The sequence below is a fragment of the Lissotriton vulgaris genome, chromosome 7 (genome assembly GCF_964263255.1).
Source record: "Lissotriton vulgaris chromosome 7, aLisVul1.2, whole genome shotgun sequence".
In the NCBI taxonomy this organism is placed as follows: Eukaryota; Metazoa; Chordata; class Amphibia; order Caudata; family Salamandridae; genus Lissotriton; species Lissotriton vulgaris.
Genome location: NC_141695.1, coordinates 703,906,591 through 703,922,112, shown reverse-complemented (window position 1 = coordinate 703,922,112; position 15,522 = coordinate 703,906,591).

Here is a 15,522-nt window from a genome sequence, read left to right as displayed (position 1 = left end):
TGTACACTGGACAACCAGAGGGTGTGGTGATGAAACAGAGGGTGGCATGGGTGGGCCAGAGGGTGGCATGAGTAGTCAGAGAGTGGCAGTGGTGACAGAGAGTGGCAGTGATGAAGAAGAGTGTCCCAAACAGGTTGGACACGTAGAAACAACAAGTTCGCAAAACTTGCGACCCGACAGGTAAGTTCGCAAATTGCGAAATTGTAAAAACCCTTGCGAACTGGCAGAAACACGGGCGAACACAAAAAAAAAAAAAAATCCGCAAATTCGCGGGAATTCGCGGATTTTGCGGATTGCGAGTTTGCAAATCCGCAAATTCGCGGATTGCCAATCCGCAAAATCCGCTCATGCTTACACTGGTTAAGAGGAAGTTGGAGGATCAGTGGGGCAGATGGGTTATAGCAGAACTAATGTTTAGGGGAGAAACTTTTACGCTTGTTTCAGTTTATGGATCTACTGGAGATGATCCAGACATTTTCCAATTTTTAGACGCGGAACTTGCGCAGTGGCCGGAGCCTATAATCTTATGTGGTGATCTGAATATTCATGATGCAGATAGTAGTTTTTTAGATTCTAATAGGAAATATATGCGGAGAAAAAGAAGAACGTACAGGGCCCTAGCAGATATGGCAAGGAATAATTCTCTAGAAGATCCATGGTTAAATTGCCATCCGAACCTTGATGGGAGTACTTTCTTTTCAGCTCCTCATCAGACACTGGTCAGGCTGGACTATTTTTTAATCACGAGAGGTCTGATAGATGGTGCAAGGATAGTAAGAGAACCAAGGATCATATCAGATCACAGCCCGTTAGTGTTAACTGCAATACTTGGGCAAAGGAGAAATAAAGAGCTGAGACAATGGACGTTTGACAGAATGCTTCTCCAGGATCAAACTTATCGGGAGAGAATGAGTGAATGGATTAAGGAATTCTGGGAGATCAATAGAGGTACTTCAACACCAGGGATTGTGTGGGATGCTTTTAAAGCCGGAATAAGAGGAGAAACCCTGAGTTATGCTATCAGTGCTCAAAGAATGGAGAAGGAAAAAGCGGAGAGAGATAACGAACTAATTAGAGAGGCAGAGGAAGAACTTATGATGGCTATACATGCACATTTTCCAATTGAGCAGATATTATTGAAGATAGTCGCCCTCAAAGCAGAAGGTATGGATGGGATGGCAAAAAAGACCGTTGAGAAGTATGTAGCCAATAAAGAAAAGGCGCATGAACTTAGCGAAAGAGTTGGTCATATATTGGCTGTACGAGCTAGACAAAGAGATGGGGTGGCTGACATTAAAGAGATCAAAAACGGTCAGGGAGCCAAGGTTAAGGGTGCAGAACAGATTAGAGAGGTTTTTAGACAGTTTTACACGGAGCTTTATGTATCAGATGGGTATGAAAGAGAGGAGGACATAAGGGCTTATCTGAGGGAGATAGAGCCCTCGGTGTTGGTAGAGGCAGACAGAAAAGAGCTGGAAGAGAAATTTAAGGTGGATGAACTGACTGAGGCCTTGAGGGAGCTGCCATCCGGGAAGGCTGCTGGTCCGGACCAGATCCCAATAGAATTTTATAAAGTCTTCCAATCCTCCTTGTTAGCAGAAATGTTTAATGTGATGTTGCTAGCGCAAATGGGTGAGTCTGCTCCACAATCCTGGGGAGGCGCAGATATTATTGTTATTCCAAAAAAGGGCAAACCTGTAGATGTCCCGGGCTCCTATCGACCCATTACTTTAATGAACGCCGATGTCAAGGTGTTCTCCAAAATTTTGGCAAAAAGGCTATCTAGGATAATTGAATCATTGGTTATTCCTTCTCAGCATGGATTTATTCCATGTAAGGGAACAACCCAGCATACTAGGCAAGTAATCACGGCATTTTATGTAGCAGGCATCCTGGAAGACCCAATGGCAGCAGTGTTTCTCGACGCCGAAAAAGCATTCGATAGGGTCTCATGGAGATATTTATGGGATGTTTTGAGGTGGCACGGTATAGGACCAGGATTTATAAAGGCTCTGCAGACATTATATATAAGCCCGACGGCTAGGATAAGAGTCAATAGAGGTTACTCAGCGGCAGTTAATATCCAGAGAGGCACAAGGCAGGGTTGCCCCTCTTCTCCCCTGCTTTTCGCTTTATATCTTGACCCTTATATACGAAAGTTGGAAAATAATCAGCAGATACCACCGTTAGCTCTCAATGGCTGTAGACTTAAATCATTAGCTTACGCGGATGACGTCGCCATCCTGACTGCAGAACCTACAGCTGCCATAAGGGCAATTGAAGCAGAAGCTGAGAGGTTTGGTCAGTTTTCAGGATATAGCTTGAACATCACTAAAACTCAGATAGTTAAAAATCAATGGGCAATTTGTAATGATGTTAGAGTGACGAATATGGCAACTTATCTAGGGGTACAAATAACAGCAGAAATAGGTAAGATTGTGGAAAAGAACATGGATCCCTTGATAGCTCAAACGAAAAAAGATCTGGAAAAAATGAACAATTTACACCTGACATTAGTTGGCTGTACAAACATCATCAAAATGATGATTTTACCCAAATTTTTGTATGTCTTCAGGGCTGTACCTTTGTTGTTTGAAGCCAGCTGGTTTAATGGTATAGAGGCTATATGTAACAGGTTTATATGGGCACACGGTAAGACCCGGAGGGCCTATAGGTATATGACACTCCTCAGAGAAAAAGGGGGATGGGGTGCACCAGATTTTCGTTTATATTATATGGCTACTGTGTTGCAATATATTCAAGGTCTTATTGGAGGCAACACTGATGATGTAAGACTGCAAAAGATGTCTACAGAGGTTTATGCTGTCGCACTTGGGGTAAATGCTCACAATTGTTTCTTAAAATGTACAGATTATAGCTACTTTAAGAGAACTAGGTTTAAAACTGTCAAAGCGGCAGTCACAGTGTGGAATGCATTTTTAAAGAAAGTAAAGATGGGGAGGTATAATAGGTATGTCTCATTAATTAACAATAGGTCACTCCCTGAGGAAATTTTTGCAGATCACACAATGGCAGAGTGGGCTTTAAGGGGGATCACGCAAATAGGAGATCTATTCTCACAGGATGGTTTCAAGCAATTTTCAGAGCTAAGAGACACATATGGCATACATAATAGGGGATTTTTCAAATATTTACAGGTTAGAAGTTTCCTTAATAACAAAGTCGGAGGCCCAGCAGGTTTTAATAAAATAGAAATAATGGAGAAAATAAAACTGATGGGGGATTGCTCTATCAAATCCTTTTATGCAGCACTGGTGAAAGAAAAGCAGGACGATTTAGATAAATTTAGCAAGAAATGGGCGGACAAATTGGGAGTTGAAAGTAATTTGTTTTATGATTCTTTAAATTTAGGATGTACGATACTATGTGCTGCCCCACTGCAGTCGCAGCATTATAAAACACTATATTTTTTGTACTTTACGCCTGCAAAGATCGCAAAATGGGGGGGGGAAATACAGGAATCAACTGTCCCAGATGCAATGCGCTGGAAGCAGATCAGATAGTGTACATATTTTCGCAACATGTCCCCAATTACGAACATTGATTAATGAGATTGAGGGGTTTTTGGCAAGATCACTGGGTATTGTGATATCCCTTACACCAGCTTGGATTATGTTAGGTGTGACTGAAGGGGAACAGGATCAATATGCTGAATTTCTGTTTGTAATAATGGCTGTCTACAGACTAACAATAGCTAGGGCTTGGCTAGATAAAAACCCTCCGAGATTGCAATGCTGGCTGGCAAATACCCTGTATGCATATAATATAGAGGGAAAAATTTATGCTCGAAAGGGGAGGAGTGGAAGACGACTGGGGAGAAGAATTTGGGAGCCACTATGTAAGTGGAAAGAGGTGCAAAGAAGGAACAGCTAGGTGTGGGGGTGGAAAGATGTTGTCTCTACTGTTATTGGTTTTCTGTAGATTTCGTATTTGTTTTCTTTCTTTGTAGCTGAATGTATTATTGGTATGTTAATACTTAAGGATGGAGTTTAAATAATATAATGTAAAAAGTATTGTAATGGATAAATTGTGATACATGTAAAGCTCATAATGCGCTGTTATGGTGAAGAAAAATAAAAAATTAAAAAAAATAGAACACTGAGTAAATTTCAGACTACAATGAAACAATGTGATCAAAGTACTTGACATAGCAAAACAGCAAGAACTCAAGGGAATTAAATATTAAGGAACCAAGAAACAGGATACTATAATTATCCCTGAAATTACCACAGTATCAGGAATTTGAAACCTAATGATAAGGGCAGAGCAATTGTTACACTGGGCAAAAGGTTTTCATAGGAATATTATTTATTTAATTGAGGAAGAAGGTCATTTAACCTCATCGCTGCGGCAGCTATTCCGGAATAGCCGCCGCAGCGCTAAGGGGGCTGGGGGGCCACGCGGTGCGCCGATACTGGTGACGGAACCGCTCCGTCACCAGCCGCGGTTGAGCTGTGCTCATGACGGAGCGGTTCCGTCATGGCCCCGCCCGCTTGATAGAACGCGCCGCACAGGCGCAAAATCAGCTCCGCGTAGGCGCGTCGGGCGGGCCATGACGGAACCGCTCCGTCATCAGCACAGCTCAACCACGGCTGATGAAGGAGCGGTTCCGTCATCAGCACGGAAAGGGTTAAAACTCAAACATGAGTTCATAAACATAATGTCTTGATTATTAGAAGATGAATAATGAAATCACTTGAGAAAAACATTAAAATCAGTATGAAAATATATGTACTGTAACCTAAAAGTCTCAACTGACGCAGAAAACCTCCCCATGAGGCCTATCATATCAGGTTCAAATTCCATCTATGATGATCTTTCAAAATATATGGATTTTACCAGCAAATGCATTTACCGGAGAGCTCAAAACTAATGAAGGATGCATAAACTGCAGATGTCATTATCTGTGGCTCACTTTTCAGTGCTCAGGGGGCACATGAACATCATAGTCCATATTTGCTTGCACAGAGCACATCCAAAAGAAGGACAGGCTGGAGGTGGTTACAAATTTTGGAAATAAAAGGTTATACATCTCTGGAGGATGCATTTTGTGGCAGCGTCCAAATAGAAACTACATTTCCTGTGATCCCATTGAATCTTCATGCTGTTTGAAAATGCTACGGACATTTTGAAGCCCTTTGGAGATACATTTCGGTACACTGACAAAATATATCAACACTCAAAATATCCTCATACAAAAATATAGTGAACAAAATACCTTTAAAATACAAGAGTATACATCGTGCAACACCGAATTCGCGGTATATGCTCTGTTTTGCCCCTGTGGAAAGGCCTACATAGGCAGCACAATACACAAGGCCAAAATTTGAATTTTGGAACATTTGAGGGCCATAAAAAACTGTGGCAAGGCATACCCTATTGCAAGACACTTCCAGGCCGAACATAATCAAAATACAAATCTGTTGAGGTTCTGTGTGTTGGATATGGTGAAACACGATGAGAGAGGGGGAAAAAAAATACAAAAACTTCGAAGGTTAGAATCCAGGTTCATCATCAAATATCAAACCGATAGGACATAACTGTGACGAAGAGTTAGAAACACATCTAGGATAAGGGGACAAGGGAGTCAGCTCCGTGTGAATCTCCTGTTTTTGAACTTGCAAGTAAACTGGGGTTATGTAATGTTTTGATGATGAAAGCACAAAGTCTAAAGAAGTGTGAGACAAATAATCTTAATGAACTTATGGCAGACCAGAATGGAATCACACTGTGATATTAATGAAGTGTTGCGATTTGAAGTCATGTTCTGGTATCAGAGAAGTCACGGTAGATATTGAACCATAGTAGTTTCGAGGACTAAGAATTTATGAAATTATGAAGTAGTATTGTCTCAAAATACAGAAAGAATGATTTTAAAATCACATAGGGTTATGGTGAAACATATGAGATAAATGTTTTATTGTTTATGTATTTTCATAGATGCAAATGAAGAACACAAGAGGAAGAGAATATGAAACTATGACAGCCGACATTAGGGATGAATTATGAAGAGAGTTGCAGATTGTAAATGAACTATGAAAAATGGAATTTATTGGGTTACAAGATGTTAAGCCCACTTGGGCAGAATGGACTCATTGGAAATGGCGCGGATCGAATAAGCCCACTGGGGCTAGATACCTAAGACGCTCTATCTGAGAAAATAGAGGAAAGCTTTAACCTATGGGTTGTTCACCGGCGACAAGCTGGATAAAGTTTTTGTTGAAAGTTAGACAAAATACCCAATTATTACTATAAGTTTAATTAATAGCATAAGAGAATCCTGAATTAAATTCTCAAGTCTAATGTATTTTGAAGGGCTGTGCATTAACTCGAATGAGTATATATGTATGTTTAGTTTAGTTTAGTTTAAAGGAGCTTGTAGAGCGCCTGGTGACGCCTCCCGGCGTGTCCCCGCGCTGTGGAGAGAGTGAGTTTTGAGGAGAAGGGGAAACTATCATGGATTGAAGAGGCAAGTTTTCAATTTCTTCCTAAAGGAGGTCTCATTCACCTCTACTCGGATGTCCATAGGCAGGAGGTTCCAGTGCTTCGCTGCCATTGTGCGGAAGGATCTGCCTCCCATTCTGGCCTTTTTTGGACGGGCAGTTCTGAGCAGACCTGTACCTTTGGATCTAAGGGTTCTGTTGGGTTCATATGGCGAAGCCAGATCTGACATATAGGCAGGTGCCTTGTTATGGAGGATCTTGTGACACCATAGCAGAGCTTTGAAAATGATCCTCTTCTTGATAGGCAACCAATGGAGAGTTGCCAGAGAGGGTCGTGAAGGGGCTCTGCGGGGCAGTCTTAATACTAGGCGTGCTGCCGAATTTTGTAGGACCTGTAATTTCTTTATATTTTTCTCTGAAGTGCCTAAGAGTAAAACATTCCCGTAATCAATCCGGGAAGTTATTAGTGCCTGCGTCATAGTCCGTCTGGAGTTGAGAGGCAACAAGTCAAGGGTACGGTTGAGAGTCTTCATCACTCCGAAGCACTTGCCTACAGTTCTCTTTATATGGCTATCAAAAGATAGCTTATTATCGACCCAGACTCCTAAGTTCTTCGCCTCCCGACTGGGAGGGGGCAAAGGACCCAAACAGGTGGGCCACCATTCTTTAGTCCAGTTGGTCTCATTACCTCCAATGATGATGACCTCTGTTTTGGTTCCGTTCAGTTTTAAACAGTGCTCTGTCATCCAAGAGGCCAGCTTGCTCATACAGTTGTTGAAGTTCGCAGCTTCCGTGGATGGGGCTTGCGTCAAAGATATTAAAAGTTGCGTATCGTCGGCGTAAGAGACAAGCTCCACGCCGAACGCTTGCACCACCTCAGCCAGGGGGGCCATGTATAGATTAAACAGGGTGGGACTCAGGGCCGAGCCCTGAGGCACCCCCTGTTCAAGCCGTACACTGTCTGAGAGGGAAGTCCCTCTTTGGACTTGGAAGCTCCTATCGATCAGAAAGGCTTTCAGCCATCCCAGTGCCCTGTTGGTTACTCTGGCTTTGTTTAGACACTGTAGCAAGATGGAGTGTGCTACAGTGTCAAACGCGGCACTGAGGTCGAGCATGATGAGGGCCATGATCTTGCCCTTGTCTGCTCCCTCTCGTAGGGTTTCAGTGGCCCTGAGGATAGCCGTTTCCGTTGAGAAGTTGGATCTGAAGCCCGATTGGGATTTATGGAAAACATCGTGTTCTTCTAGATGTTCCATGAGTTGGATGTTGGCAATTTTCTCGGCTAGCTTAGCTAAGTATGGTAGCAGGGAGATTGGCCGGAGGTTGTCCAAAATGTCTTGGCTGACATTCGGCTTTTTCTTGATCGGTAGTACAACTGCCTGTTTCCAGTCTGCCGGCAGGCAGGCTGTGGAGAATGATATCTGAAGTAGATGTCTATAATGAGGTTCTAGAGCAGGGAAGGCTTCAGCTAAGATTTTTGGAGGCGCCGGGTCTCGGGGAGAACCCGATTTGATTTTATTACATAATTTAGACAGAACTTCGTACAAGGGAACTTCAAAAGATTTGAGGCACTTTAGAGTCTTAATAAGACTGTCATTTTCTATGAAGTCAGAAGTCGACTCTACATGATTGGCGAAGCTTTTATATATTTTGTTAATTTTCCCTGAGAAGTACTGTGCAACTTCATTACATGATTCCACAGAATCATTTTGAGTGGAGGAGTTAGTATCCACTACTGATATTTCTTTATAAATCTGGAATAATTCCTTCGAGGAATTGCCTGCTTCCATGATACGGGAATGATAGTGCTCTGCCTTAGCCGAACGTACAGATTTGTAATACACTCTTTGAGAGTTTTTATACTTCATTTTAGTTTCTGCACAGAAATTCTGGCGCCAGGCTCTCTCAAGATTTTTGCAGGTTGTTTTCATGGTCTGCAGTTCTTGGCTGAACCAGGGAGCAGCTTTTTTTAGTCTCCTGGCCTTGGTCATGATACGACTGGGGGCAGTAATATCGAGGGCCTTGATTACGATATTGTTTAGGTTGTTGCTAGCAGCTTCACAGTCTTCCCCTTTAGGAGGGCCCTCCTCCTGGGTAATTTTAATAAAAGATTTTATAGAAAAGCTCTTCCATTTTCTACGTTTATACCGCAGAGATTGGTGTTGGAAATGCTCTCTTCTGTCCACTTGAATCGTGATCGGGATAATGTAGTGATCCGACCAAGGTATGGGTATAGGCTGTAAGGTGTTAACTCCCTGCCAGTTACAAAAGATAGGATCCAGTAGGTGACCTAATTGATGAGACGGTTCTTTGTTCTTCATTTCAAGTTGAACCGAAAGAAGCTCCATTTGAATCTCAGAGGCATCATTATCTAGTGGATCTTCAAAATGAGCATTGAGATCACCTAGCACTAGAAGTCTAGATTTTCTAAGTGCTAAGTGGGTGATGGCTTCCATTAGAGTAGAAGTAAAATCATACATTCTGCCAGGTGGGCGATAAATCAGGATTCCCGATACGGAGTGGTTAGGGCCGATATTAATTGTGAAGGATCCAGCTTCACTGTGATCGATCTGTATAGGAGCTAAGGAGCAGACTAGAGGGGCTTTCGTGGCTATGGCAATACCTCCCCCCCTTCCGTCTTTTCTATCTAATCTAGAGAGGGAGTAGCCGTGGGGCATGGCCTGGATAATGTCAGGGTCTGAGTACTCATCTAACCAGGTCTCCGTCAAGAATAGATTGTTAAGATTTTGATCCTCGAGTAGATGAAATATTTCGAGGGCATGCTTGCGGAGAGATCTACAATTAAGTAGAGCTGCTTTCACGGAGTGACCCGTGCTTGTTGTAGGACTGTGAGTCATGGGTTCAAAGCTACAACCTGTACATTTACTTAGCGACTGGGCGGTCATGGCGTGCTTACAAGCTGCAGGCATGTCAGGTTGGAGATCGAGCAAAGCAGGTCTGCCATACCTTATAGTGGTTGGTGTAGATGAACCAGGGTCTGTGGCCCCAAGCCCCGTTCGGCCGCGGACGGGCGCGGACGGGCTTGCCTTAGGCGCGCCTTCGGCGCGCAAACGGCGCGCCCGCTGCGCTCGTCCGCTGCGCTTCCGGGGGAAGCACATTTTTATAGAATGAAGGGGGCGTGGCCTAAGGGTGGTGACGTGGCCGCAGTGCTTGCAGTCAATGGCGTCAGCCGTGGAAAGTTTCCCCTCTCAGCGCTAAGGTGCGCTGCACTGGGGATACACTGGGCGAGTGGCAGGTAGGATTTGCTTTTAATCAACACAGTATCACACAATTGTTAAAAGTATTAAAACACAAGCAGTCTTCACGAAGAATCTCCCGGCTTTCCGCCTCAGGAGCTCACCAGTTCTCTAGTCGCGCTAGTGCATCAGCGCGCCTAAATAGCGAGTACAGGGGGCGTGGCCTAAGGGTGGTGGGCGTGGCCGCAGTGCTTGCAGTCAATGGCGTCAGCCGTGGAAAGTTTCCCCTCTCAGCGCTAAGGTCCGCTGCACTGGGGATACACTGGGCGAGTGGCAGGTAGGATTTGCTTTTAATCAACACAGTATCACACAATTGTTAAAAGTATTAAAAACACAAGCAGTCTTCACGAAGAATCTCCCGGCTTTCCGCCTCAGGAGCTCACCAGTTCTCTAGTCGCGCTAGTGCATCAGCGCGCCTAAATAGCGAGTAAAGGGGGCGTGGCCTAAGGGTGGTGGGCGTGGCCGCAGTTCACATTGTTCACATTGTATCTATTCACATTATGGTTTGGCAGCGCTAGTCTGCTTTCTATGGTTATTCACTAAAATGTCACATGTTAATTTAAAGCCTATTCAATATGAAACACTTTCACTCGTGAGCAAGGGAGGTGAGCTCCTGAAACGCGTCGAGTTTTGTTTGCCTTTACACTGCATTAAAGGCTATTTTCCAGCAAAAGAAGCGTTCGTGTGTTCTTGACTAGAAAGAAACGGTCGGGATTTGAATTGATTCGTAGGCTCGCAACCTACACACGGACCGCTTAAGCAGAGCGGTGCTTGGCGGCTGCTGAGCTATTCGAATTGGGATATATATATATGAATGGTCTGAATTTATGAATGATGTGATGCAGGGAATGCTTAAACTGCTAGTGAAACATGCATGGAATGACAGAACCAAATTACAAGAGGAGATAAAGGATATTGAGGAGAAGATCAGCGGCGACAAAGACACGAAAAAATGCGAGGAGTTGCGTGAACATATGAAGAAGAGATTAATTGATTATGAAAACACAATCAAATTAAGGAAACAATCCAAGTTCATCCGAGATGAAAAAGACTATGCAAATGGGAGGATTGTAACATTTGCAAGAAAATATGATGCCCCCAGGAAAACACTACAACAAGACAAACTAAGAAATAGAACCCCGGCGAGCACTGAGGAGTCGGAAGTCTCTGAGGACGGATCAGTCAGGGCTAAAAATACAGGGGGAGAAAAAGGTGCAGAAGGTGGTGGGCACCATTCAGAAGCAAGATCATTGACACCTGCTTCAGAGTCTGATTCTTTTTTCGAGGAATACGAGGTCATAAGAGGACTCAGACAATGACCTGCGGCGACCACACACCCACCAAAACCCTCAAGAGGAAAACGAGGAGGGGCAGGCAGGGCCGCGCAAGTAAGATCCACCCCTGTGGTGACGAGGAGTACCCGAGGGAAGAACTGGAAATAAATACAATAATGCCGACACAGAACACCATAATCAATCTATCGGATAGAAAACTGACAATAAATGAAGAAAAAATACTACAACTTGGATTAACTTTCTGTCCAACTCCGGCGTTTGATTACACGCAGACACGGATAGATCTGTTTAGATTTATCAGGAAGATTAAATTACAAAAGATACACACTCTAAACCCCAAGACTGATGATGGAACTGGAATGGAAGAGACTGATCCACTAGCAGCAATAACTGGAAAAGATCTACATGCCATTGCTATGGCACAAACCATGATTGGAATGAGTGACTCCCAGGACTGGGAGATACAACCCACACAGATGTTGGAGGAATGTGGGATCACACAACAAGGCTGCAAAAGTAAAATGACAATAAAATCCAAAATCAATCCGAGAACTCCACATGATGGAATCGACACATTTCAGGAAGTGGTTATTGAAGAATTAAAAGGACTACAAGAAGAGAAATTCAATTGGAAAAGAAAACATTTGAAAAAGGAAGAATGGGCTGTAATTAAAAGCTTAAAAGAGGATGAGAATATCATTATTAAACCCAGTGATAAAGGCGGAAATATCGTCATCCTAAAATGCAGCCAATATGAGGACGAGGCACTTTCCCAATTGAATAACAAAGAACATTGCATGGAAGTGAAAAGGGAAAAACATGTAGAAAGTACTAGAACCTTCAATAACCTGATTGCAAAATGGAAGGATGACGGAATTTTGGATTTTAAAGACTGGAACAACTTGAAATGCGAATTTCCCCAGATTGCTACGTTCTATCACCTACCTAAGGTGCATAAGAGTAAAATATGGCCTCCAGGTAGACCAATTGTGTCTGCAAAAGACAGCCTACTCGAGAAAACCTCAACCTACATCGATAGCTTCATCTCTCCGTTTGTTAAAGATCTCAGCTCGTACCTGAAAGATACAAAGGATTTTTTGAGAATCATACAGGATGTCAAGTGGGAGGAGGACATGATCCTAATAACACTGGACATTGCCAGTTTATATACTTCAATCAGGCATGAAGATGGCCTGCTGGCAATGAAGAGTTTCCTAGACAATAGATCTCTTAAATATCGAAGCCACAATGTAATGTTGCTGGAATTGACAGACTTCTGTTTAAGAAATAATATCTTCTTATTTGCAGGGAAACTGTACCTACAACTCCAGGGGACCGTGATGGGCACGTGCTTCGCCCCCAGCTACGCAAACCTATTCGTGGGCTGGTGGGAGAAGCACGTGGCCTGGGCGGGAGGCAACGACCGGTGGATGAATAACATCATCCTGTGGACCCGCTACATCGATGACCTGTTCTTGGTGTGGCGGGGTTCACAGAATGAGGCTGAGGAATATATTGCTGAATTGAATAACAATAATTTGAACCTCAGCTTCACTAGCAACATCAGCAGGAGTGAGGTCTTCTACTTGGACCTTCGGGTCTATGTGGAAGATGATATAATTCAAACTGCAGTCTATAGAAAACCAACTGCGGGTAACACAATTCTGCCCTCACACAGCTATCACCCCCGTAGCGTAATTAATACCATTCCCCTGGGAGAGTTTTTGCGGATGAAACGCAACTGCTCGACCAAACAGGAGTTTGAGAAAGCGAAGGAACAATCTAAAAAGAGATTTTTACAAAGAGGATATGGCAAAGGGATTCTGGATCAAGCTGAGATTAGAAGCAATTCAGTGGGGAGAAAAGACCTACTAATAGACAAACCGAAATCTGCTGAATCAAAAATCAGAATGATTACTGACTATTCAAAGAAGTCACCAGAAGTTTTTAATATCATGAGAAAAAACTGGAAAATCTTGAAGACAGACTCTGTAATAGGGAAATCCCTGTCCAATTATCCTCTTATTTCATACAGAAAGGGAAACTCTTTTAAGGACCATCTAGTTAACAGCCACTATGAGAATAGAAAAAATATAAAGTCGACTGTTTTAGGTTTCTTCCCATGTATGAAGTGTAAGGCCTGTAAAAACTCAAAGAAGGTCAAAGAATATCAAATTCCAGGGAGGAAAACCAAAACAAAGATATCGAAACTGCTCAACTGCAATTCTGACTACACTGTGTACTGCTTGATATGCCCGTGTGGGAAGAAGTATATAGGGAGCACAGTGAAACCTACTAAACTTAGGGTCCTTGAACATATGAGGGCTATCACCTCAAAGGATCCAAGCTATCCAGTAGCTCGACATTTTGAGCAAATACACAATAGCAACAGCAGTCTATTGACCTATTTCATACTGGACCAACTAGTCAGAACGGAGAGAGGGGGAAACTGGGTAAGAAAGTTAAGAACCTTAGAATCAAGGTTCATTATCCAGCTTCAGACTAAGACCCCAGGCGGGATGAACAATGAAGAGGAGATGTGGACTCATATCTAAAGTATTGTCATCCTGGCCCCTGTGAGAATATGTAAACCCTGAGAGAGAAAATATAGAAAGGAGATGTAAATAAAAATAAAAATGTTGTCTGCCCAACCCCTAAAAAAACTAAATAATACTTTGCTATGGAAATGTATAGGAACAATCATAAATGATTATTGTGTAAGCACACAACATGACCAACATTAAATTGGCCCATTCAGGGCTTGATTGTACCGAACTTGAAATAGATAATTGTTCCATGTACTGCAAAAATGTGAACCGTTCGTCAAAGCCTAGAACGGGATCGTTGTGGGCTTTGCGAATCAATGGCACTGTCTAAATAGGCGCCCGAGAATATAAACACTAAACACAAGTTACCACGAACACTTGAATGATGGAATCAGGTAATAGATTATTATTACTACATGTATTATGTAAATAATTATGTTGAATGAATAACATTATGGTACCAAGTGTTATTGAAATGATTGATGTAATGTTGCACTTAACCCATTATAAGATGGCTGCCACAAGTAATGATGTAATTACAAGCTTTGTGCCGTTTTTTATGTTTATCTTTTTAGAACATGTGACAGGTTGTCACCATGGTTTTATTTAAATCACCAAACAAACAAGTGCGAGTTTACACTGACGAAGGCGGCAACGCCGAAACGCGTTTGTAAGCTTGACTAACTGCTAAAAGTTTCTGCGATTAAACAACTTGGCGAAACCACGCTGTATTGGCTTTGAGTGCTCTTTATCTAAAAAACGAATCCTGAGGATTGTGGGGTTTGGCGTTGTCAATATATATATATATATATATATATGTATATATATATATATATATATATTATTTCACTCGTTTCCTCTCGACGCGCCCACCATCCAGAGCCACTTCAAAAGGAAGAAACGGAAGACCCAGAGTGCAGGTGAGTTTTTTAATTTTCAGCACACCACGCCAGCATAACGTTTCGGCCTTCGCAGAGGCCTTGGTCACATGACACACCGAGAGAGTTGAGCAAAATGTAAAGTGCTAGTGCATCCAAAACAGTACATTTTGATTGGCTAGTATACTGGGAGGGAGATGTCCAAAATGAACATGGAAAACATATTGCGTAAAGTGCATAGAAAATTGAAATCATTTCATGTTTTGCATGTTTTTGCTGATTACTGTTTAAATACAATTTGATCCGAAGAACTGGTTAACATATGTTATCCTATGTCACTATAAAATCACGTGATGATTAATCCATATATTTTACATCCTTTTGAACAGAAAAAGACCAAAACAAAACAAAGATATATACATATAATATAGTCAATTTGATTAGGATTAGCTAGTCGGATCAAGTGAAAATCATTTTTCTCCACTCAAACATTTTGATATCACTAGGACTAATGCAGTTCAATTGAAATTTACATGTGTCCAGAGTAGAAACAATCAGTATTACACAATTTTCAGCTCACCACTTTAAGCCATATTATTAGTACTGGTGATAGAAAGTACAAAATAAAATGATGTGTTCAAACTAAACCAAATGTGATAAAGCCAAACATATATATATTTTTTTGTGATTAAAAATGTGATTAGTTCACATGCCTAATGCAACTTCTGACAAGAGTATTCCAGGTGTACTCATTACAGTGGTATCTAACTTTACAACCTAGTTTGTTAACACATTTATAGTTGTAATAGTAACCAGTAATGAAACCTAAGTAGTAAGCAATTCAACCAAAAAGGAATAGTCGGGGGCAGACATGTATGCAAATGGCATAAAGAGACATGTTATAAACACGTATAAAAATCCTCCGTTGAATTGAGGCCATTTGGGGTCTTGCTGTCCATTTCCAAGATGTACCTGGTCTCTAATGCCCTTAAGATGCCATCTCTGTTGCCGCCCCTCCTTAAAGGACCTACAGTGTCTATGGCATAGTACCTAAGGAGTCCACTGTTGTTGTCGTGGTGCTC